General features: G+C 33.3%; 2 protein-coding genes and 1 pseudogene across 23 annotated transcripts in view; all 3 read left to right on the top strand.

Moving 5' to 3' along the window:
* LOC104878657 (pentatricopeptide repeat-containing protein At1g71420-like) overlaps positions 1–26547 on the top strand; it is a 123958-nt pseudogene that overhangs the window by 32428 nt on the left and 64983 nt on the right.
* LOC104878043 (disease resistance protein RPV1) overlaps positions 1–26547 on the top strand; it is a 100309-nt gene that overhangs the window by 10306 nt on the left and 63456 nt on the right. The window lies entirely within an intron of this gene.
* LOC100852862 (uncharacterized) overlaps positions 1–26547 on the top strand; it is a 68003-nt gene that overhangs the window by 6821 nt on the left and 34635 nt on the right. The window lies entirely within an intron of this gene.

Genomic DNA, 26547 nt, shown 5'->3' on the forward strand with positions numbered 1-26547 from the left:
AAAAAATGAAGATCCTTCCAGTCAATGATGTGGATCTTGCATTGCACAATTTTGTCAACAAAGATGACAAAATGTCTTTCTATTCTTGTGTTCAATATAATCTGGAAGAGACACATGTAAGTACTCCATATTATGTCTTCAAATTTCTGTGACAATATGGCAGATAGTTGAGGTTGGTTTTTAGTTATACCACATCTATATGGTATTGAATTTGTTTGAATATAACAATTGTAAGTATATTGTAGATGATTTTGAGTTGTTTGTGGATTTATCTGATGTATGTAGATATTATGCTTATGTGTTTATGGTCGGTTTTTCTATTTGGACAGAGTAAAATTGCTCGTGATTCAGATCCTTTAAAATTGGAAGAGGAAGATTTAACTCTTAAAGTTGGAGAGTGCTTGGAGGCAAGAAGCTTATTCTTATTCTCTTCTTTCCTTTTTTAATTATTGTAAGGGTTCAATATTTCCGAGTGTTGTCTATGCTGTAAATCCAGGCAACCATCAAAATTTTTAGCCGTGAAATGAAAATTTTGTATATGCTGTTCCATTTATGATGGATAATTGCATCCTTAGACCTTATAGTTTTGGTTCATTTATAACATAAAACTTGGGTATGGTCAATGGACTCACTTCATGAATTTTGGTAATGCCCAAGCTCAAGCTCGAGTTTCAAGTCAATTATATAGAGACTGAAAAAGAACACTACTGCTTAAACCTTAAATTTGAGCTACAAAAAGCGTGGGCTTTAATTTTTGTTACATTGTAGACACTGATCAAATGACTGCCTAAAACTTGGTATTCTATTTCCAATGAAAAGAGACAAAAAGAGCACTACCATGCTGGAGCTTACTTTTTCTTTAAAACTGGACTCACACATAAGCTGCTTTTTTTCGCCGTAAATTCTGCATATTTAATTATCTTGCAACAAGGCCAGAATTTATTAAGTAATTCCAACCTTGCTTGTTTTTCCTTGTTCATCTTCTCACATTTTCATTTTCGACCCAAAATAGCTAGAGAGATGATTATTTTCTTTGATTGCTTTCTCTTATATCAGGTTACAAACAGTATGAAAAACCTTCTAGGCTTGCAAATACTTCTCTAAAATCTAATTTATAGTACTATTGCTGACTTTGCTTTTGAACTATTCTTTCCCCTTCATTTTCCAATACTATATATTCTCTCTTTTTTTATTCTTTTTTTTTTTTCCCTTTTTGATAAGAACAAAACAACTTCTTCACAATATGAGCCAACTGATGCACCATTTTCTTTCAAAAATGGTTCCCGTAACAGCCATGCAAATTTTCTGCGTAAAATAGACCATTTTCTTCAATATTGATTAGAAAGGTGAACTCTGGTGAAGTTTACATGTAAGGTGTGATCATATTATGAACTAATTTTCCTTTATCTTTATATGCTATCTTCTTATTGGCCTTCACTTTTAACTTCTGTTTATCTTTTTTTTTTCTTCTGGATTACCCCCAAAAATTTGCCAACCTACCTATAAAAGAAAAGAATTGTTTAGTGGAGCACATTGTGTGAAGTTCTATATTTGCTAATAGGTTTACTTCTTGTTCTTGTTCTGACTAGGTAAAAAGGGAAAAAGAAGAAAAACAAATACTGAGGCAGTTTTTTGTGGAGATTGTGGGCAAGTGCCTCACTCTAGAATGATTGATTTGCTTCCTAGCTTCTTGCAAAATTGCATTTCCTCTTTTGAAGTTGATGGTAGTTTATATCCTGCAAGCTTTTATAGTTATGGGCAAAGAACTATACTTGTTAATAATAAAAAGATTACATGCAGAAACAGGAAAATCAGCATAATTCTGATAGTCTGCAGAAAAGGGTAGGTATACCTAGGATTATTTCCACACTAAGAAATCATAAGTTATTCAAGTGGTTTTGTGAAGCATCTGACACTAAGCCATGAGGTAGTCTGAAGAAGAGGTCATTCAGCCAAAACAGCTCAAACTAGCCTTACTAGCTCAAATCCCAGTCCTTAGCCCATTGACTCATATCAGAGGCTTACATAATCTATCTACCTGCTACCTCAGACCTCAATGTTTGTTATACTAATGGGGCACTTGTGGTTAGAGCGTAAATGGGGGATAGTGTTAATTCTTTGATAGATTTTGTGGTTTGGTTAGGCTCCCTATAAGGTGTGGTGGTTTTTTGTGCATTCTTGCACCTATTGGTTTTTGTATATGTATACTTCGTGTATACCTTTTTTTAATACAGTACTCCTTTACTTGTAAAAAAAAAAAAAAAACTGATGGGGCGCTTGTACTTAGACAAATGGAGTTGCTACTGTAGAAGCATGGTGGCTCAAACTGGTCTCAGAAACAACCCATCTCAGGAACAATTACCAAAGAGGAGGAAGAAGCAGTGGAGACCCTGTACACATTGGTAGGAATGTTCCCTGACAATGATAAGACAGACAATAAGGGTGAATTGGTTGGCGAATCATCAGAATCAAGGCCTTCAACTTTGCCAGAGGCGAGGGAGAGCCCTGCACCCACATTAGGTCTCTTCTTGATTTACTATTGATTGTCTTGTTGAGGCTCTTCTTTTGTCTTTACTTGCTTTTTTTATTTATTTATTTTTATTTTTTGGCTTCTGGTTTGTTAAGCTTTAATAGTTTATCTGATTCTGCAGTTTCATACTATCAAAGACATATTATCAAAGATAGTACGAAAAATTATATACATCTTTTCCTTGAACGGATTATCCCATTTCATAATTTTTTTGGTGATTGCTTAGAATGCAGAACATAGCTCTTGTATGTACTTCTGCATATTAATATTCTCATCGTGCCTTAATCTTTGATTTTTGGTTGGTAGATCTGGTATTATGGCCAGGCTTGTCATCAACAGGGTTGCTTGGGACAGGAATTCATGGCCCTTCCTTTCAGTAATTTGCTTCCCTTCTCTTTGCTTCTCTCTCTCTCTCTCTCTCTCTCTCTCTCTCTCACTCACTCACTCACTCACTCACTCTCTCTCACTCTCTCATCCTTCATTCATATTGGTGTTTCAGTTCTTCAGCTAAAACTCAAGCTTGGCTAGATAATGCTACTGGCACTACAGGACCTAGTTCATTTGGAAATGGTGTCTCAACCGAAAAGGTAACTACCACTAGCTACTCTAGCTGATGCTTAAAAGTTCTGCAATGAGTATTCATTCCTTTGCAAGTTTTTATATATAATTTTTTAAGCATTTGATTGAGTTTATGTTGTGTTATTGAGTATACAGGTTTCTAGAGTTACAGTGCATAAAAAGCAATCATGGAAAAGATGTGCAGCTCAAACGTTCACATAAGTTGTCTTATTAAAGATTTAAAAAATTCAGAGAGAAAGGAAAAGTTTTCAATGCAGCCTAACCAATTGAGAACAGATGAAGGATCAAAGGAAGTAGTTTCTCTGGCAGGCAACAATCCCAGTGACCTGAGAAATGGATTGAATGGAGTTGTTTCTGCTAACAGGATCGGTGGTTCAGCTATGGAGAAGAATTCAATTGAAGCTAGAAAAGGTATTTTTCTACCGCAGGGGCTCCATCAAGATCAGCAGTGGGCTCCTGCATCTGGGACCTACACTTCTCTTTGTCTAAGTACAGTAGCAACTCCATTTGTCTAATGCCGGTGAGTACTTCTATCTAAAATGTGTATATTTGGCTCCCAAATTTATAATTTTGTAGCATATCCAATGAAAATTAACCATCAGAATCAACAAATCACTTGGTTGATTTTCTTATCAGCATGAACAGTTCTCTTTCACTTAGGTTCCAATAGTGAGCCATGGAAGATTGAGAAAAGAAGTCAAATTTACTGAGATGTTTTCTCTCAATTTGCAGGTTCTCCTGGAAATAATCTTACTCTAGTTGATCCCTGCCCTTATGAAAGGAACAATAGTCATGTGGATGCTCAATTGTATTTGATTTTGTTTGGTTGTGTTTTAAGATAGAATTTGATTGTATAAGGATAAGTGAATAAGGCATGTTCTAAGTTCAATGTTTAGGTTATGTTTTTTACAAATGAAAACTTGACCAATAATCTCTCAATATGTTTTTTTACAAAAGTTGTCTATCGTTTAGAAAGTTGGTGTTGAGTAAAAAAATGTTTCTATCAACCATTTCATTTGAAATGTTATTATTAAATTATTAGAAATGATATTTTATGGTTAAAAATAATTGTTCAAAGATTTGTAACAATAAACTCACCACAAATAATTTTTTGTGACAAAAAATCTTCTACAACAAAATATTCTTTTTTAATCACAAATTAATTGTTGTAGTGCATTAGATATAAAGTCCAATTTAGCCCTACTTTTGGTTAAAGTGTTTTTATTGAAATTTTCTTTTGTAGCATTTTGGTGAAAAATGTTTTTATGAAAATCTAGAAAATTGATTCTAATAGTGTTTTTAATGATACGTTGTATAAGTATAAAAACGATTTTAATAGTAATAAATTACTAAAAGGGACATTTATTATAAAAATGAAAATATTATAATAAACCAAAAAATTTTATTATAAAAATATATATAAATATTTATATCGTGAAAAAACTCAAAAAAAAAATATTTTTATGATTATAAGAAAATTTTTAAAAATATTTACAAAAGTTTGGATTAATAAATAAACATCAATCATCATATATCAATGTTTTTTTAAAAAATAAAACAAATTATGATTAAGGTGTTCGACAAATTCATTTTTGACTCAATAGTCGTTCGGCATAAAGCCATTAGGATCCGAATGGAGCTATTTAGATGATTTAATTTTTCATATCTTGTTATCCTTTTGTTCAACACTTGGGAATCAGAAGATAGTGGGAAAAAGCATTTTAAGAATATTTGAAAATTTTGAAGTGTTTTTTTAAAGAAAAATATTTCAAGTGTTTTTCTAAAACACACTTTCAAATGTTTTTAGGGTTATAAACACTTTTAAAAAACACTATCAATTGAGCTCATAGTCAAGTAATTTGAATAGGTGTTTTTTTTCTTTTTCTTTTTATGCTTTTATTTTAATATTGTTGTTTTTAATTATCTCAAAATTTTATGGAATTTGGAGATTCTGATCACTAGGCTATCTAAAATTAAAACTCTTTTTTTTTTTCTTTTATAAATATCTTAGTACCTATCCAAGGCTTTATATTTGGAATGGATTATTGAATTTAGAAAAAAATAGAACAAAAATGTATTTTCTAAGTTGTTAATGAGAAGGCATTATTCACTACCTTAAAAATATGAAAAGTTGTTAATGGTGATTACAATTCATAATTTTTCTATTTGAATCTTCCAAATTAAGTTTATGGCCACTTTTGCAAGAGAGAGACTCCTCTCTTACCTTTTATTTGTTAAGGGATATTATTCTGCTAAGGAAATTAATTATATTCCTTTATACCTTCCACCGTTATGTAAACTTTCCATGCAAATATCAGACTTGTAGATATTTATTTTCACACTGTTATGTATCTCCTTCCTGAAACATTGATACACACTCGATTAAACAAGAGTTTCATTCCCTGTACGGTCTATTCAAAAACCTTTCATGGTATCAGAGCATTCAGCTGCTCATTGTTTTTTTGGGGTTTTATATCAACATTTATTAGTGTATCCAATCTGTAAACCTAATACCATTAGTCAAACTATAGTTTTTGTGTTATCCAATATTAGCATAAATATGACTGAATGATTTTGCATTTCTAAAATTAATTCTCTTTATGATTGTTCCTTTGAAATGAAATTGTTTGATTTGATAAAAATCAAAATATGAGTAATACATATATTAAAAAATCAAAGTACAAACACAAGTATAGCCAGTTAAAATTGACAACTCTTATTCATTTTTTATGTTGATTTTTGATAACTTGGTGACCAAAAAGTTAAATAAGAGTGATCACAAAAGATGAATAAAAAATTAGAGAAATTTTTTATGAGTCATACACGGTTTTGAATCATTCGATGTATTTTCTTGTTTTTATATTAATAAAGATTCTTTTTGATACCTTTGTAGAAAGGTGTTATTTAACTCTCTTGTCCTCTTTGATTTATAAAACTCTACAATTATTTTATATTTTGTTTAGAGCTGATATTAAATAATATTAGTAGTTGAACTTTAATAAGCATAAATTTCTCCATCAAGATAAAGAAAAGTAATTAATATTTTACTATTAATATAGTGTTTTTTTTTACTTAATTCTAAATATAACTTTAATGTTTAATGGTTTTAAGTATTAGATTGTTTATTTTTTTAATATTTTATTTTTATTAAAAATTAAAAAATAAAACAAAAACCCACATGTTACTTTTTTTCATTTAGAAAAAGCCAAATATTTTAGTTTTTTTGTTTAGCAAAAAGTTTGCAATAAGTTATGAAAAAGTAGAAAAATAAACAACTTAAAAATATAAAAACAAATTGCTTTAAGTAAAAAGTTGAAAAAACAAACGTCCTCTAAATTTCTTTTATGCTCTAATGACACCTTTAGAAAATGAACTTTTTAATTATGTTGATCGTATATGCCACAACAAAATTCAGCAACTTGTAAACTTTCAATGCATGAAAGGTCAAGAATAAATAAAAAATAATTGGGCATTAAGTTTTTAGACCTTTTTTTTTTTTTTTTTTTTTGTGATATCCTCTTTATCATGGAAGAAAAACTAAGAAGCTAGAAAGTCCAAAAAAAAAAAAAAATCTTAAATCTAAAAAATTTCATGACTTTCAACCCTCCTTTTTCCACCATCTTTCTCACATTTTCTCAACAACCCAATGGAGTTCTTTTTAGATTATGTTTGATTCTTGGAAAATATTAATTGAAGAAAAAAATGTAAAGAAAAATGATTTTCTCATGATAAAAAATATAAGAGAAAATAAAATATAATTAAAACTAGTTAGAAACTTATGCATTTTTAAATTATTTAATCTTTATATTGATTAGTTAAAATAAGTAAAATGAGTTTGAATTAGCAAATAAAATAATTTATCAACTTTTAATCTATTTTTTATTTTTCTTCATTTTTTCTTTTGCTTTTTCTCTTCCTTGCATTTTCCCTAGTTTCAGGAACATCACATGTAGACCATTCATTTTTGGGTCTCATCTTGATTGCCACAACCACTACTTGTCTCCTTCTTCTTCTTTTTCTTCTTTCCTTATCTAACGCTTAATCATTCAATAAAGCCTATGAAGGACCAATGGAAGACAATGCAAATACCTTCACTAAAGGGTCGTTAATTTCTTTCCTATCATCATGTTATCCAAACAAACAAATGGAGTTGTCTTCGAACCTTCCTCTCAACTTTCATGGCAATTCTTTAGACTACATTTAGTTGATCGGAATATCATAAGATATCATATGGTATTGGATAGAAAATACATATTTTAAGGTATATGTGGACCCCGCATTTCGGCTCATGCGTTTCCCACTCGAATGGCGAGCTCGATTTTATTTCGAAAAATTGATTTTTATTTTATTAAGAAAATTGACTTGGAGTCGCCACTTATTTTTGTTTTATTTTTAAAAGGGTAAACAAAATAAGAAAGAAAAACCCTAAGTGTGACTCCTTACTTTGGAAAAGATGGTCTGTGAAAAAACCGGATCGGGTTCGGGGGTCAGGTTACTTATCGGGAAGGTACGGTAACGACCGTAGCACCCCTCTAAGTCCCTAAAGTCGGGTCTCTACTAATAAAATGAAGCTGACATGGCAATCAATGAGAAAATCAATGAATACTCGAAGCGATCATGCACATATGGGAATCAAAACATGTATAAAGAATGAACAAAATATGAGTGGATACGTACCTGGTCCTCTAGTCACGAATGCGCTATCATGAAACAGGATTAGTGAATCACGAATAGATAAAATTATGCGCATGTCAAGGAACAGAATAAATCAAACAAAATAAATCAATCAATCAATCAGTCAGTCATAAGGAAATCACATATTTTGGGCCCACCAAAGCCCGATTTATATTGCATGAATTAATCTCACGAATCCCCATTATTTCGAAATTATGAAAAATTCATTCATGCCTACTAAAATCAAGAGGAGCAGTAGATTGTTTTGAAAATCAGAGTAGAATTAAAACTATTTGAGAGAAGATTGGGTTTTTGAAATTTATTTGAAAATTGGATGTGGATTATTTGAAAATTGGAGTTTTAGAGATTAAATATAAGAATGAGAATTTTAGAAATTAGATTCGAAAGGAATTGGAATTTCAAAGAGCTAAATTTGGGAATCTGAATTTTGAAAAATTATTTAAAGACGGAATCTTAATAAACAAAATAAGTGGATAAATAAAGGAATGGAATAATAATAATAATGATGAAATAATAAAGATTAAATAAATAATTGCGAAAATAGAAATTGAATTTATGAATTTGGCAATTATGGAAATTAATTAAGGATTGAATTTTGAGTGAATGAATGAGTGAACAAGTAAATAAATTGGATAAAAAATAATAATGATTAAGTAAATAAATGTGGAAATTTAGAAATTGAAAATTGAGAATTGAATTTGGAAATTGAGAATTTGAAGAATTATGTAAATGAATGTAGAAATTTAGAAATTGGAAATTGAATTTAGAAATTGGGAATTTGAATAATTAATTAAGAATGAAATTTTAAATAAATGAATAAGTGAATAAATAAATAAATTGGATAAAGAAATAATAATGATTAAGTAAATGAATGTGGAAATTTAGAATTTGAAAATTGAGAATTGAATTTGGAAATTGAGAATTTGAAGAATTATGTAAATGAATGTGGAAATTTAGAAATTGGAAATTGAATTTAGAAATTGGGAATTTGAATAATTAATTAAGAATGAAATTTTAAATAAATGAATAAGTGAATAAATAAATAAATTGGATAAAAAATAATAATGATTAAGTAAATAAATGTGGAAATTTAGAAATTTAAAATTGAAAATTGAATTTAGAAATTGAGAATTTGAAGGATTATGTAAATGAATGTGGAAATTTAGAAATTGGAAATTGAATTTAGAAATTGGGAATTTGGATAATTAAATAAGGATTGAACTTTAAATAAATGAATAAGTGAACAAATAAATAAATTGGATAAAAAAAAATAATAATGATTAAGTAAATAAATGTGGAAATTTAGAAATTGAAAATTGAAAATTGAATTTGGAAATTGGGAATTATGTAAGTGAATGTGGAAATTTAGAAATTAGAAATTGAATTTAGAAATTGGGAAATTGAATAATTAATTAAGAATGAAATTTTAAATAAATGAATAAGTGAATAAATAAATAAATTGGATAAAAAAAATAATGATTAAGTAAATAAATGTGGAAATTTAGAAATTGAAAATTGAGAATTGAATTTGGAAATTGAGAATTTTGAAGAATTATGTAAATGAATGTGGAAATTTAGAAATTGGAAATTGAATTTAGAAATTGGGAATTTGAATAATTAATTAAGAATGAAATTTTAAATAAATGAATAAGTGAATAAATAGATAAATTGGATAAAAAAAAATGATTAAGTAAATAAATGTGGAAATTTAGAAATTGAAAATTGAGAATTGAATTTGGAAATTGAGAATTTTGAAGAATTATGTAAATGAATGTGGAAATTTAGAAATTGGAAATTGAATTTAGAAATTGGGAATTATGTAAATGAATGTGAAAATTTAGAAATTAGAAATTGAATTTAGAAATTGGGAAATTGAATAATTAATTAAGAATGAAATTTTAAATAAATGAATAAGTGAATAAATAAATAAATAAATAAATTGGATAAAAAAATAAATAATAATAATAATAATAATAATGATTAAGTAAATAAATGTGGAAATTTAGAAATTGAAAATTGAGAATTGAATTTGGAAATTGAGAATTTTGAAGAATTATGTAAATGAATGTGGAAATTTAGAAATTGGAAATTGAATTTGGAAATTGGGAATTTGAATAATTAATTAAGAATGAAATTTTAAATAAATGAATAAGTGAATAAATAGATAAATTGGATAAAAAAATAATAATGATTAAGTAAATAAATGTGGAAATTCAGAAATTGAAAATTGAAAATTGAATTTGGAAATTGGGAATTATGTAAATGAATGTGGAAATTTAGAAATTGGAAATTGAAAATTGCAATTTGAAAAATTAAAATAGGATTGAATTTGGAAAAAAATATACGAGAATAGGATTTTTGAAGAACAATAGTAATAATAATGGTGAGAATTAATGATAATAACAATAATAACAATTATGAGAAATAATGACAATAATAACAACAATAGTAATAATAATAAGAATTAAAAATAAGGGCAACAATAATAATTATGAGAATTAATAATAATAACAATAATAATAATAAATAATAATAATAATAATAACAATAATAATAATAATAATAATAACAACAATAACAACAACAATAATAATAATAACAATTAAAGGCTAAGAGGGTGATGGACTTAAACCCAAAAAACAAAGGTCAACAAAGAATTGGGCCTAATGGCCCAATTCCAGCACCAAGATGGGCCTAATACTCCAAGGCCCAAAACCCCCCCTTTTTTTTTTCCTTTCTTCTTCTTCTTCCTTTTTTTTTTTATTTCTTCTTCTCATCTCCTTCCTCCCCGCGCAGCGCCACCAGCCGCACTACCAATGGCAGCCGTGCCAGCGCCGCCGGACAGCTCGCCTGTCGCCGCCAGCCGCCAGCCGCGCCGTCGGCCAGAGCAGCACCAGTCGGCCAGCACGCAGCCGGCCAGCGCGCAGCCTGCTGGAGCTTCTCCGCGATCAGCTCCTCCGCCATCAGCTCCTCCGCGCCATCATCTCGCGTCGCCGACGCCGCCAGCATCGCGCCTCCATCGCCAAGCAGTTGATAGCAAAGGAAAAACAAAGTGAAATGAACGAGAGAAAGAAAAGAAAGAAAGGCTATACCTGCGTGAAGAAAGTCCTCCCCCCTAGCTCTTGCTCCTCTTTCCCTTCCTTTTTCTTTGCTCTGCTCCCAACTCTTCCAGTCCCCCCCCTTCCCGTGTCTTCCTCAGCAAGTCTCAACTTGCTCTGCCCCCCACATCTAATCTGGCCGCCCCCATCAGCCTAAATCCCGAGGTGGTCAGAGGAAAGAAATATATAATATAATAATAAATAAATAAAAAAAGCATCAGTTCTCTCATGGGGGGTCTACAGTATAATTTTTAATGAAATATGATATCTTTTGATATTAAATCCAATGTACAAGATAACTTAAAGTAGCATATCTAATGAGTTATGTTATGTTATATTTATATTTAATTTATAAAATAAAATAAACTAATTATATTTTTCAATGTTTAAAATAAAAATTATATTGCATTCTAATATTTTTTATTTGAAAAAAATATGAAAATTTTCTTACCTTTAGTAATATTCATGATTAAAAATTTAAACTTTATAAATATTTTTTTATATTATATTATTTAATATATATATATATATATTAAATAATACATATATTAATATTATTTTACAATATATTTTATAAATGATTTTTTAGTTTTTTTAAACCATAAAATTAATTTTATAATAAAAAAGTTTTATTTTGCAAAATAAGTAACATAAAAAAAAATTAAAAATGATAAAAATAAATTTATGATATATATATATATATAGGGCTCGTAGGCACACTGCTACCTATCCTAGGATAGGCCAAGAACACCCAAAACAAGACCCAACTTCCCTCCCACATGGCTCTGATACCATAGACACCCAGGACAAGGTCATATGCAATGAACACATGAATTATGCCATGATTCAAAACAAAGAAGAGGGTTAGAAAATACAAAGGATATCCAACAAGAAATTTAAAGAGAAAGAACCAAAAAACTTGTTAGTTCATAATAAGCTTAAAACCGACCATGTAGGCGGTACAAAATAAAAAACATAAAACCGACCATGTAGGCGGTACAAAATAAAAAACATAAACTTAAAAATAAAGCTTAATTAAAACCATCCATGTAGGAGGTATAAGAACATAAAATGAAATGAAAATAAAACTTAATTTAAAACCATCCATATAGGAGGTAATCAAAACATGCTTATATTATATATAAGGAGAAATATCTTACAATGGACAAAGGTAGGAAAGCTTGAAGGCTTGAAGGGGTTACATGATGAGAGAGAAAGAAGAGAGAAGGGAGAGAGAGAAAGAAGAGAGAAGGGAGAGCATAGGAGCCTAAATTGAACGTGCTTACAAATGAGGACCGAACCTCCTTAAATAGGCAAAAAGGAATCTTGAATAGTAACCATGAACAGTAGACCCGTGCTTAAATAGTGAATAGTGAATAGTGAATAGTAAGATTCACTTTTATACCGAAATCCCCCGAAACACCCTTTTTCGGCTGAGAATACTACTGGCAAGCTGCTTTATACTATGTAGACACATGCTTGCTGCTTTTGGAAAGAAACTGCAAAGCTTGTAAAATACTCTTGATGGAAGACAAAAGGTTGATGATTACTTAGATCTTCTTATTGGAGGAAGGATTCCTTCACAATCATCACCATTGTCTGGAAGGTAGCTTGTTGAATCGTCAGACTCTGCATAAGAATTTTCTTGGGAGAAGCTTGAGCTTCCTTCATCAAGGATTTTCTGAAACTCTCGAGGGGTCTTAGCTGCTGCGAGCATGGCTTGTAACTGTTGCTTTTTGAGGAGAAACTGAGACATATCATCACTGGCTGAGATTTGTGAGGGATTCTTGAGGAAATACTGCTTGACTGCATCAGTAGATGCATCATTTTTCAATGCATCCCACCATTTAGTTTTAAAAGTCCTTCCCAGAGATGGAAAGACTGCTGATTCGTCTGTAATAATAATATAGTCCCACTGGACTATCCAAGCCAGGCCAAAATTGCTGAAAAAGAATAGTAAAGGGGGAAAAGCTGAAAGTTCTCTGGGAATATTAAAAGAACTTCTGAATAGCTCAAAGCCATCTAGAATGGGCTTAGGAAGAATCTTAATAGTTGGACCGTAATAAGTCCACCAACTGTAGAACCAAAATGGGAAAGAGGAAAGCTGGTTCTTAGATGGAAAATAGAACATCCATGAATGATGGAAGTCCCTATTCTGGATCAGAAAAGCATTAAACCAAGCTCTCTGATAATCCCAATAATTAAAAAACCTTGGGTTAGATGTTCAGAAAATTCCCTTGAAAGATTAGGATTTCCACCCCATTGCTTGACTGTAAGGATCTTATAGATATGGCAGGTGGAGAATGCCAAGCCCATATTGCTGAATTTATCAGCGTTATGCTTAATCTTAACAGAACCAGTTTCTATAAGGACTGCTTCATAAAACTCTCTTGTTTTTAAAATATCACCAGAGGGATAATGAAAATTTTCTTGAAATGCTTTTGCAGCAATCTCTCTAGGGTTTTCAGAGAAAAATTCTCTTTCAATAACTAAAAGAGATTGATTTAAATCATTTTGCCAATATCTTGATTTTGTTGAAAGAGGTGTGGGGTTGGCAGCCACCACAATTTGTTTGCTTGAAAAAGAAGAGCTTGTTGCTAATTCCTTTTGAGAGGGATTAGCCATAGTAACCTGCTTAAAGGTCTGAGACCCTGAGGTAGCTGGATATTGTGTTGCCTTAATAGGTTTAGAATGATCAAAAGGATCATAGTATAAGGTTAACATTTTGTTAGGCATATGGCTAGATTCATGCATAGGTTTAGAAGAATGAAGCTTTGCCAAAAGTTGTGCTTCTTCCTCTTCAACTTGTTGACTCCAAAGCATTTTATGGGTAGAAGGAGATTGGTTAGCTTGACTGGATTGGGGTTTTTGAGAGCTAGAAGGTTGGGTATTCTTTTTAGGGGCCATGATCTTATGAACCCTGCAAAATTCACGAGATAGCTGATTAGGGTTGAAATAATCTCCTTTAATAAAGTAACTTTGAAACTTAGATTTTAAAATAATATACCAGTTAATTAAATCATACTTAAAAGTTATATATTTAATTTTTCCAAAATCTTTGAAAAAAATAATTTTTAATAAAAATTCTTGATTCAAAATCCCAATTTGAAATTTTGAAATGCATAAAGAAATGCTTAAAATGTCATTATGCATTAAAATGTCATTATGCATGAACTGGTTGCCTATTATCTTACTTGGGACATCTAACCCAACAAGGTTAATTTCTTAGTTAAAAGGAGTGATGCTTACAATTGGATTAGCAAATTCAAAAAGAATTTCCTTATCAAAAAGCTTAGTTCTTATACCTTGGTTATCTACCCACAAGGGATAAATAGAGCTTAAGAAGGGTATTCCTAGAAGGGCTTTTTCCTTAAGGTTCTTAACAAGGATAAAGGTTTGCTTAATACAGATGTCATGGTTACGGATATGAACATCTGTTAACTTATACTTAATGACAAGTCTTTCGCCATTGGCTCCAAATAGAGACTCACTAGTCTCTTCGCATAAAGGAATAGGTACCAGACCTTCTTGAAGGCAATTTTCAGCTGCTCCTGAATCAATCAAAGCAATAATATCAAAGACAAATTTATCTTTGACTACTATAGTAAGGGAGACTTCCCACCTCTGGAAGATAACCCTACTCACAGTATTCAAAAAAGTATTTGTCTCATTATCATTAACATGAGAAGATTCTGGAATATCAATATGGATTTCTTGGTTGCCAATTCTATTGATTTGATCTTGGAGATTAGAGAGACCTAGACTTATGAATTGTCTTAACTCCTTAATCTCCTTTTTATGCTGCTTAACTTCTTCATGAAGTTCCTTAATGCTGACATCCTTGGGAGACTGCTGGTCAAACCTGTTTAAGATATCGTTAAGGTTATAAGGATTAACAGTCTTCTTGGCTTCTACCTTAACAACAGATTTCTTAAAAACTTCATAAAGATTTTGCTTAGTTTTTTCATCTTCAACTTTTCTTAAAGTATCTAGGATGAATTCCTGATCTTGGCTTATGACATTTATGGTTTTAGGACGACAATTACAATTACCCTTAATACAAACATCTTGGTCACTAGAAGATTGGCTAGAAACATCGCCACTACTATCTAGTTGATTAATATCATCTTCATTATCTGAATCAGTCCTTGATTCAGAGTCTGAGTTTAACATTACTTTACAAAGCATATTTTTTAGGTCATCTGAGACACTTAAGTTGTTAATCTTTTGCTTAACTCTACAATCTTTTTTATAATGGCCAACTTTGCCACATTTAAAACAAATAATTGGCTTGACATCTAAAGGAGTTTCTACATTTTTCTGTGTATATTTGTTGACCCTTCTTTGGACGTGCCTTGACTGCTTAGTATCATTCATCCTATAGTTGTCATAGGTACCTCTCTTACTGTGGTAAAACTTATCTTTGCTAGGCTTCCTGCTTGGCTTTTGCTTAGAGGGAGGCATAGTTTCTTTTTGGCTGAAACCAAACTGGCTATAGAATGATCCAAATTCATTCTTGTAGATTTTTTGTTCATTCTTCATTTGTTGCTTAAGCTTGAAGTCATTGCACAACTTAATCCCTTCAGCTGTGACAATGCTTATAATCTCACCATAGGTTAGCTTATCATAAGGGATTTGACCATTATACTGTTCTCTTATCTTGATCCTAATTCTCTCAGAGAAAAGCTTGGGTAAACCTGAGATGAATTTTTCTTTCCAAAAAGACTGGTTACAATCTGACCTTAGCATGACTTTGGTTAGGAAGACTTCCTTATACCACCTAAAATCATGAAGCTTGGGACACTTAAGGTTGGTTAAGAGATCTGCAGTTTTATCCTTAATTTTTACAGGATCTCCAATGAAGTGCTTGGATATTGAGTAGATTAGAGTAGCCACTGCATCCTCAATATCTTGGCCATCTTCGTCCTTAACAACTTCATTACTCTCATTGATCCTATAGGCTTTAAGGATACTATTCCTATCATCAAAAGTGAGATAATTATTCCACCAACCCTTAAGCTGACCTGTAAACCCAGCAACAATGGTCTGAGCTACAGCATGATCTGGCAATCTATTGTTTAATTTATAGGTTGTACTAACCATGGTCATTTCTTGAAGCTTAGTGAGTATGTTATACTCGGTCATACCGTCTATGTTCCATTCATATATAGTACCACTAGTGTATGAGGCTTGAGTATACTGATTTCTTTCCTCAAACTGCATGTCAAGAAAAGTAGGCCTAGGATAGTAATTCCTAGTCTTAAAGGTTTCCAAGTTGTTAATAATTTGATTATGGGGTTCCTCAAACATCTTAATTAGTTCATCAGCTTTTTCTTCTGAACTAATATCACCTTTAACCATATTGATTCTCTTATCAGGCTGAACAGTCAAAGGGGCAACAAGATTATCCTTAATCTTCTGATTAATCCTATCAACAAAAGCCTGGTTGATTTGGGGATTTTCTTGGAACTCCTTAGAAAATTCAAAGGACTCAGTGCTCTTAGTGTTATTAACACGCTTATAAGGATAATCTGGATAATCCTTTTGTTTGAAGAGTTCAAACCAAATCCAAAACTTAATATTTTTCTTTTCTTGTCTTAAGTAGGCATAGAACTCTTCTTGGTAAATGGTTCTAATGACCTTAGGGACAGTGCTAAAGAACCAATCATTTCTTTGCTTATTGACTTCAGAATAGAAGTCCTTTCTTAAGAGATCCTTGTTGATCTCAAAGTCCTCATCACTTAGGCTTATAGTGTTAATCATCTGGGAATAGGTAGGAGACATAACAGGGGACTCATCCTATTGGGATTCCTGAGTAGACTCATTTTCCTCAGAGTAAAATGGTCTAGCCACATTGGTGTAACTTCTGACACCTGTTAGCTTAACGTTCTTAGGATTTCCTGAGCTGGATCCTTTTTTTTCCCTAGTGGTTCTAACTGGGATGGAAGAGCTTGAAGCTCTAGAGGGTTCATAAACAGAAACTCTAGGGCTGTTAGAATGTCTGAAAGATTTGGAAAAAATGAGTTCTCCTTCTCCATCTGGATATTGAACTATTTGTTCAATACTTTCAGAACGCTGTGCTATGGCTGGAACAACATTAGCAAAATGCCAATTTTCAGGGAAATCAACATCTTTCCACAAGATCTTCTTGGGGATGATGAAATCTGACTTATCTAGCATATCTGAGTGAAAGTAAGTGGTCTCACCTTTAGGACTGGTGCAAAGAGCCCCAGATCCAACGCTTGTGTTCATGCTCTTATAGGCAAACCTGGTTATGATTGAAACAGGACTGTTTCCTGGTTTGATCTTAAAGCCATGGGTCTTAATATGCAGGACAACGGAATCTAAGATGTCTACATCTTTTAATCTAACTGTGAAGTTAGGATAGCACTGGAAATAAACTAGGCCATCATTCAGTCCAGCTTGGACTGCACCTATAATAGAATCTCGATATTCGAGATGCCTATTATCCCTTAAACACATGACAATAGCAGTGTTTAAACCTAATCTTCTCAAAGGCTTAGCTGCTACTTGAATCATACCAAAGTGTATGAAATTATAGCCATCTTTCTTATGCTTTTCAACGGATTTGTTATCTAGAAGTCTTATGACTTGGTCGTCTTGTTCTAAACTGACTGTCATTTCAAAGGTCTTAATGGTATAATCTGTGAAGAACTTAAAGGTTCCTTTCTTATAAATTTCTTGATTAGACACCTTGGGTAACTTCCAATCATCTAAATCATTTTGGATCTTAGGATAATTGATCTATTCACTGTTTACAACAGTATCTTGAGAATCACTGGATCTCCTAGACATGGTTCGAAAAATTGATCTCATTTTAGGGTTTTTGATCTAGAGCCTAATAGCAGATTGACAAACCTTATGAGACGTCACCCCAACCCTCTTACAGCCTAACAAACGCCTATCCACGGCTAACAACGGCTCAACCGGCAGGGCTCGCGCTCCTAGGCACACTGCTACCTATCCTAGGATAGGCCAAGAACACCCAAAACAAGACCCAACTTCCCTCCCACATGGCTCTGATACCATAGACACCCAGGACAAGGTCATATGCAATGAACACATGAATTATGCCATGATTCAAAACAAAGAAGAGGGTTAGAAAATACAAAGGATATCCAACAAGAAATTTAAAGAGAAAGAACCAAAAAACTTGTTAGTTCATAATAAGCTTAAAACCGACCATGTAGGCGGTACAAAATAAAAAACATAAACTTAAAAATAAAGCTTAATTAAAACCATCCATGTAGGAGGTATAAGAACATAAAATGAAATGAAAATAAAACTTAATTAAAAACCATCCATATAGAAGGTAATCAAAACATGCTTATATTATATATAAGGAGAAATATCTTACAATGGACAAAGGTAGGAAAGCTTGAAGAAAGCTTGAAGGCTTGAAGGGGTTACATGATGAGAGAGAAAGAAGAGAGAATGGAGAGAAAGAAAGAAGAGAGAAGGGAGAGCATAGGAGCCTAAATTGAACGTGCTTACAAATGAGGACCGAGCCTCCTTAAATAGGCAAAAAAGGAATCTTGAATAGTAACCATGAACAGTAGATCCGTGCTTGAATAGTGCTTGAATAGTAATAGTGAATAGTAAGAGGGAACTGTATCACTATTGACTTTTGACCCGGAATCTTGCTTTCGGCAGAGAGGACAGATGACAGGTTGCTTTTGTTGCTGAAAACTGCTTGGCTAGAAAATATTTTTGTTGACAGGTCATCAAGAGTAATCCTTACGATGTTCATCAAGAAGCTTGATATCTTCAATAATAGTCATGGCTGGATGAGGGTCAAACTTTTTGCCACAGAAAATTTGATGACAGGAATCTGCAGCAATAAGATGTCCCATATTTCCTGGAAAAGCCTCAAAATCCCTGCAAATAGTTCTGGCTCTCCAGTGTTTGATTTGCTTAATAATGGGTTCAGCACAAATATCAGAAAATAGCAGAGGGTAAGATAGACGAGTAGGTCTCCTATTCTGATAGTGAAGAGAAACAATGTGCTGAGCTGGAATAAGCTTGCCACTAGAAACCCACTCAGGAGCTTTGCTGATGATGATGGCGTCTGCGAATTTCTTGTTTATTTTAAAACCTTGGGTTAGACCAAGAGCAATTTTTCTTCCAAATTGGGAAACTTGGTTGGGATCAGAACAGATGATTTGATGAACCAAACCATGGTCCAGAAGCTTTTCTGGAGTTAATAATAAATCTTCACCCTTGAATTTGATGCAGATTGGTGAATAGTATTGTAAGTCCAAGCAAACACGACTGATTGTGAAGTTTCTGTTGCAGTTGCAAATCATTTTCTTGAAGCCTTGTTGGTACTGGAAAAGTTCTTCAATCATTCTGCAAATTTTTGAATCATCAACTTCCTTATCAGTAACCAAGCTTAATCCTGGGACCTTAAGACCAATATTGGTAGAAAGATAAAGATGAAGATCCTGGAGGTATGAAGAGATGAAGATTTGTCTTTCTTCTGTTGAGGATTTAGCCTTTTCCAAAATTAGGAGACGTAGATCTGGCTTAAGAGAGTATAGATTCTCTGTCTTACGATGATACATTCGTAGCATACGGTAACCCAACTCTTCCTCACTCAATTTATCATTCACCAGTGGGGTAGAATGCTTATTCTCATCATTTTCCAGTGGGGAAAATGAGGCTTGAGCTTTTAACATGAGCTTATGAAAGTCAACTAATTCAAGTTTCCTTTCAAGAATCTCATACCTTCCCTGCCATTCAAAAATGCAATTGATATAATCAGATAAAGTGTTAGTATTGTTAAAAAATGGATTTGTGGGGAAGGAATTTTCCACAAAAGGTAGAGATTCTGAGCTTGAATCTATATCCCTACTAGGGGATGCTGAAGGAATGTGATGATTGAAATGGCTGGAAGAACCTGCTACTTCAAAATGGTCATAATAAAGTGGCATGAATTTCTTAGAAAGAGCTGAATGGGAATTCTAAGAATCTGTAGGTTTAATGGACCTAAAAGGTTGTTTGTCTTTCTTGGGGGCCATGGTCTTGTGAATCCTGCAAAAATTCACGAGTTAGGAAATCAGGGATTGAGTTATTTTCTCCTTTAATATACTCAATTTGAAAATCAAAATTGCTTAAAATAGCTTGCCATCTAGCAAAAATATGTTTAAAAGCTATATTTTTAACATCCTTTTGTAAAACTGATTTTGCAAATTTGCAATCTACTCTTAATAAAAATTCCTGATTCAAAAGATCGTCTTGAAATTTTGAAATGCATAAAACGATGCTTAAAATTTCCTTTTTGATAGTGCTGTAGTTGAGTTGGGCATGGTTCCAAGTTCCAGAAGTGAATCTAACCAACAATTCTTGATTATTACTTCTTTGCTTAAGAATTCCACCAAAACCTATGTCAGAAGCATCAGTCTCAACAATCTTAAAGGCTTTATGATCAGCTAAGGCGAGACATGGTAAGGTTTTGACTCTAGACTTTACTATTTTAACAATCTTGGTATGATCCTCATTCCAAGGGACTGGATTTTTCTTAAGTCTTTGTCTTAAAGGGGCACATAATTGGCTTAAATCTTGTATGAAGTCTGACACATAATTAAGGCTTCCTAAGAAACGTTGCAATTGTTTCTTATCCTTAATCTCATCAGGGAACTTATCAACAAACTCTATTGATCTTTGAATGGGGGTGAAAGTTCCTTGGTGAATATGATGACCTAAGAATCTTACCTTAGTTTGAAAGAGGTTAATCTTAGTGGCTGACAAGCTTAAACCATTGTTCTTAACAGTTTCAATAAACCTATTGAGATGTTTCCAATGCTACTCAACAGAATCTGAGTAAATCAAAACATCATCAATGTAAACAATAATGAAATCAGAAAACTGGTTAAAGATTTCATTCATTATGTTTTGAAACTCAGAAGGTGCATTCTTAAGGCCAAAGGGCATTACATTCCACTCATAATGACCAAATGGGACCACAAAAGCTGTTTTGTACCTATCTTTTTCTGCAATCTGGATTTGCCAAAATCTTGATTTCATGTCAAACTTAGAGAAAGCTTTGGACTTCCCTAATCTTTGAAGGAGGTCTTTTTTATTTGGGATAGGATACCTGATCCATCTTAAAACATCATTGAGGGGCTTATAGTTGATGACTAGTCTAGGTGTTCCTCTTTCAAGTTCAGCTTGTTTTTGAACATAAAAGGCTGAACAACTCCAAGGGGATTTAGACTTCCTTATCAACTTCTTATCCATGAGATCCTGGATTTCTTTTTCACAATAGCTTAACAAATCCTTGTTCATTTGGATTGGTCTTGCTTTAGTGGGAATATTTTTCTCACTAAAATCAGGCTCATAGGGTAATTCTACCTCATGCTGCTTCCTGTGCCAAAAAGCATTAGGAATGTTAGAACAAACTTCCTTAATAATCTTATTCTTAAGGCTTTCTATAGCATCTTGGGTTTTCTTAACCTTCAATTGATCTTCTATTCTAACCAGAGCAATCTCTTGTTTTAAGAGATTAATATGATTTTGCTTAGCCTTAATCACCTGATCTTTTATGGTATTTATACTTCTTTCTCCAGGTGGATTGGCAAATTCAAACAGAATTTCCTTATCTAAAAGCTTAGTTCTTATACCTTGATCATCTACCCACATAGGAAAGATGGAGCTTAAGAAAGGAACTCCAAGGAGAACTTTCTCCTTGAGATCTTTAACAAGAATGAAGGTTTGCTTAATGCAAATGTCTTGGTTACAAATATGGGCATTCGATAGCTTATACTTGATAATAAGCTTTTTACCATTAGCACCAAAGAGGGCTTGCCTGGTTTTCTCATAAAATTGGGTAGGTACAAGACCTTCTTGTAGACAATTCAAAGCTGCACCTGAATCAATTAAAGCAATAATATCAAGGATAAATTTATTCTTAATTACTATAGTAAGGGAGACTTCCCACCTTTGGAAGATAACTTTACTAATAGTATTTAAGTATGCATTTATCTTATCACTATTGTCTTGTGAAGATTCAAGAACTTCTTCAAAGTCTTCCTTTTTAGGACTACTGTGGTAAAAACCTACCCTGTTGATATAATCCTGAGGGATAGGGATTTCTGAGCTTGTAGGTTGTCTTAGGTTCTTAATATCCTTCTTATACTGCCCTATTTCTTCTTGAAGATCTTTAATAGTCAGGTCATTAAGAATAATCCTTTTTTCTTGTTTATCATCATGATCTTTAAAAGGATTTTGGATAGAAGGTTCTCTGGTTAGCCTAATTAGTCCATTATCCTTTGCTTTTGGACTAATATTCCTTTTAACCAAAAGGATTCTCCTATGGGAAGGTTGAGGTGTTTCATGGATAGTAAAGGTTTGAGGTGTTTCAGGGATGACAAGATTATCTTTAACCTTTTGGCTTATTCTATCAATGAAAGCTTGATCAATTTGAGGATTTTCCTGGAATTTCTTAGATAATTCAAAAGGCTTAAACAAAGGCTTATTATCATTCTTACCAAAAGGCTTCTTAAGGTGATCCTGAGTTTCAATAATCTCCTCAACTCTGTTGACTTGATTTCCAAGGGTTATGAGAAACATATTAGTATAATTGATTTTTTCCATAATCCTTCTAATATCGGATGCACTAGCAGTTCCTTTATCCTCTGGCTTAGTCTTAAAAGGTGAAGCTGTGACTATGGTTCCATTAATATTCTTCTCTATCTTAGCTTCAGGAGGATGAATGGATTCTATAACAATGTTGTCACTGGTTTTCCATATCTTAGCTTTTGTAGAGGTGTTGTTAATGTGCTTACAAGGATAATCTGGATATTCCTTTTGTTTGAAGAGTTTAAACCAAATCCAAAACTTAATGGTTTTCTTTTATTGTCTTAAGTAGGCATAGAATTCTTCTTGGTAAATGGTTCTAATGACCTTAGGGATAGTGCTAAAGAACCAATCATTTCTTTGCTTATTGACTTCAGAATAGAAGTCCTTTCTTAAGAGATCCTTGTTGATCTCAAAGTCCTCATCACTTAGGCTTATAGTGTTAATCATCTGGGAATAGGTAGGAGACATAACAGGGGACTCATCCTGTTGGGATTCCTGAGTAGACTCATTTTCCTCAGAGTAAAATGGTCTAGCCACATTGGTGTAACTTCTGACACCTGTTAGCTTAACGTTCTTAGGATTTCCTGAGCTAGATCCTTCTTTTTCCCTAGTGGTTCTAACTGGGATGGAAGAGCTTGAAGCTCTAGAGGGTTCATAAACAGAAACTCTAGGGCTGTTAGAATGTCTGAAAGATTTGGAAAAAACGAGTTCTCCTCCTCCATCTGGATATTGAACTATTTGTTCAATACTTTCAGAACGCTGTGCTATGGCTGGAACAGCATTAGCAAAATGCCAATTTTCAGGGAAATCAACATCTTTCCACAAGATCTTCTTGGGGATGATGAAATCTGACTTATCTAGCATATCTGAGTGAAAGTAAGTGGTCTCACCTTTAAGACTGGTGCAAAGAGCCCCAGATCCAACGCTTGTGTTCATGCTCTTATAGGCAAACCTAGTTATGATTGAAACAGGACTGTTTCCTGGTTTGATCTTAAAGCCATGGGTCTTAATATGCAGGACAACGGAATCTAAGATGTCTGCATCTTTTAATCTAACTGTGAAGTTAGGATTAACACTGGAAATAAACTGGGCCATCATTCAGTCCAGCTTGGACTGCACCTATAATAGAATCTCGATATTCGAGATGCCTATTATCCCTTAAACACATGACAATAGCAGTGTTTAAACCTAATCTTGTCAAAGGCTTAGCTGCTACTTGAATCATACCAAAGTGTATGAAATTATAGCCATCTTTCTTATGCTTTTCAACGGATTTGTTATCTAGAAGTCTTATGACTTGGTCGTCTTGTTCTAAATTGACTGTCATTTCAAAGGTCTTAATGGTATAATCTGTGAAGAACTTAAAGGTTCCTTTCTTATAAATTTCTTGATTAGACACCTTGGGTAACTTCCAATCATCTAAATCATTTTGGATCTTAGGATAATTGATCTTTTCACTGTTTACAACAGTATCTTGAGAATCACTAGATCTCCTAGACATGGTTCGAAAAATTGAACTCATTTTAGGGTTTTTGATCTAGAGCCTAATAGCAGATTGACAAACCTTATGAGACGTCACCCCAACCCTCTTACAGCCTAACAAACGCCTATCCACGGCTAACAACGGCTCAACCGGCAGGGCTCGCGCTCCTAGGCACACTGCTACCTATCCTAGGATAGGCCAAGAACACCCAAAACAAGACCCAACTTCCCTCCCACATGGCTCTAATACCATAGACACCCATGGTATCAGAGCCATGTGGGAGGGAAGTTAGGTCTTGTTTTGGGTGTTCTTGGCCTATCCTAGGATAGGTAGCAGTGTGCCTAGGAGCGCGAGCCCTGCCGGTTGAGCCGTTGTTAGCCATGGATAGGCGTTTGTTAGGCTGTAAGAGGGTTGGGGTGACGTCTCATAAGGTTTGTCAATCTGCTATTAGGCTCTAGATCAAAAACCCTAAAATGAGTTCAATTTTCCGAACCATGTCTAGGAGATCCAGTGATTCTCAAGATACTGTTGTAAACAGTGAAGAGATCAATTATCCTAAGATCCAAAATGATTTAGATGATTGGAAGTTACCCAAGGTGTCTAATCAAGAAATTTATAAGAAAGGAACCTTTAAGTTCTTCACAGATTATACCATTAAGACCTTTGAAATGACAGTCAGTTTAGAACAAGACGACCAAGTCATAAGACTTCTAGATAACAGATCCGTTGAAAAGCATAAGAAAGATGGCTATAATTTCATACACTTTGGTATGATTCAAGTAGCAGCTAAGCCTTTGACAAGATTAGGTTTAAACACTGCTATTGTCATGTGTTTAAGGGATAATAGGCATCTCGAATATCGAGATTCTATTATAGGTGCAGTCCAAGCTGGACTGAATGATGGCCCAGTTTATTTCCAGTGCTATCCTAACTTCACAGTTAGATTAAAAGATGTAGACATCTTAGATTCCGTTGTCCTGCATATTAAGACCCATGGCTTTAAGATCAAACCAGGAAACAGTCCTGTTTCAATCATAACCAGGTTTGCCTATAAGAGCATGAACACAAGCGTTGGATCTGGGGCTTTTTGCACCAGTCCTAAAGGTGAGACCACTTCCTTTCACTCAGATATGCTAGATAAGTCAGATTTCATCATCCCCAAGAAGATCTTGTGGAAAGATGTTGATTTCCCTGAAAATTGGCATTTTGCTAATGCTGTTCCAGCCATAGCACAGTGTTCTGAAAGTATTGAACAAATAGTTCAATATCCAGATAGAGGAGGAGAACTCGTTTTTTCCAAATCTTTCAGACATTCTAACAGCCCTAGAGTTTCTGTTTATGAACCCTCTAGAGCTTCAAGCTCTTCCATCCCAGTTAGAACCACTAGGGAAAAAGAAGGATCCAGCTCAGGAAATCCTAAGAACGTTAAGCTAACAGGTGTCAGAAGTTACACCAATGTGGCTAGACCATTTTACTCTGAGGAAAATGAGTCTACTCAGGAATCCCAACAGGATGAGTCCCCTGTTATGTCTCCTACCTATTCCCAGATGATTAACACTATAAGCCTAAGTGATGAGGACTTTGAGATCAACAAGGATCTCTTAAGAAAGGACTTCTATTCTGAAGTCAATAAGCAAAGAAATGATTGGTTCTTTAGCACTGTCCCTAAGGTCATTAGAACCATTTACCAAGAAGAGTTCTATGCCTACTTAAGACAAGAAAAGAAAAATATTAAGTTTTGGATTTGGTTTGAACTCTTCAAACAAAAGGATTATCCAGATTATCCTTATAAGCGTGTTAATAACACTAAGAGCACTGAGTCCTTTGAATTTTCTAAGGAGTTCCAAGAAAATCCCCAAATCAACCAGGCTTTTGTTGATAGGATTAATCAGAAGATTAAGGATAATCTTGTTGCCCCTTTGACTGTTCAGCCTGATAAGAGAATCAATATGGTTAAAGGTGATATTAGTTCAGAAGAAGAAGCTGATGAACTAATTAAGATGTTTAAGGAACCCCATAATCAAATTATTAACAACTTGGAAACCTTTAAGACTAAGAATTACTATCCTAGGCCTACTTTTCCTGACATGCAGTTTGAGGAAAGAAATCAGTATACTCAAGCCTCATACACCAATGGTACTATCTATGAATGGAACATAGACGGTATGATCGAGTATAACATACTCACTAAGCTTCAAGAAATGACCATGGTTAGTACAGCCTATAAATTAAACAATAGATTGCCAGATCATGCTGTAGCTCAGACCATTGTTGCTGGGTTTACAGGTCAGCTTAAGGGTTGGTGGGATAATTATCTCACTTTTGATGATAGGAATAGTATCCTTAAAGCCTATAGGATCAATGAGAGTAATGAAGTTGTTAAGGACGAAGATGGCCAAGATATTGAGGATGCAGTGGCTACTCTAATCTACTCAATTTCCAAGCACTTCATTGGAGATCCTGCAAAAATTAAGGATAAAACTGCAGATCTCTTAACCAACCTTAAGTGTCCCAAGCTTCATGATTTTAGGTGGTATAAGGAAGTCTTCCTAACCAAAGTC

The sequence above is a fragment of the Vitis vinifera genome, chromosome 7, assembly GCF_030704535.1.
Source record: "Vitis vinifera cultivar Pinot Noir 40024 chromosome 7, ASM3070453v1".
In the NCBI taxonomy this organism is placed as follows: domain Eukaryota; kingdom Viridiplantae; phylum Streptophyta; class Magnoliopsida; order Vitales; family Vitaceae; genus Vitis; species Vitis vinifera.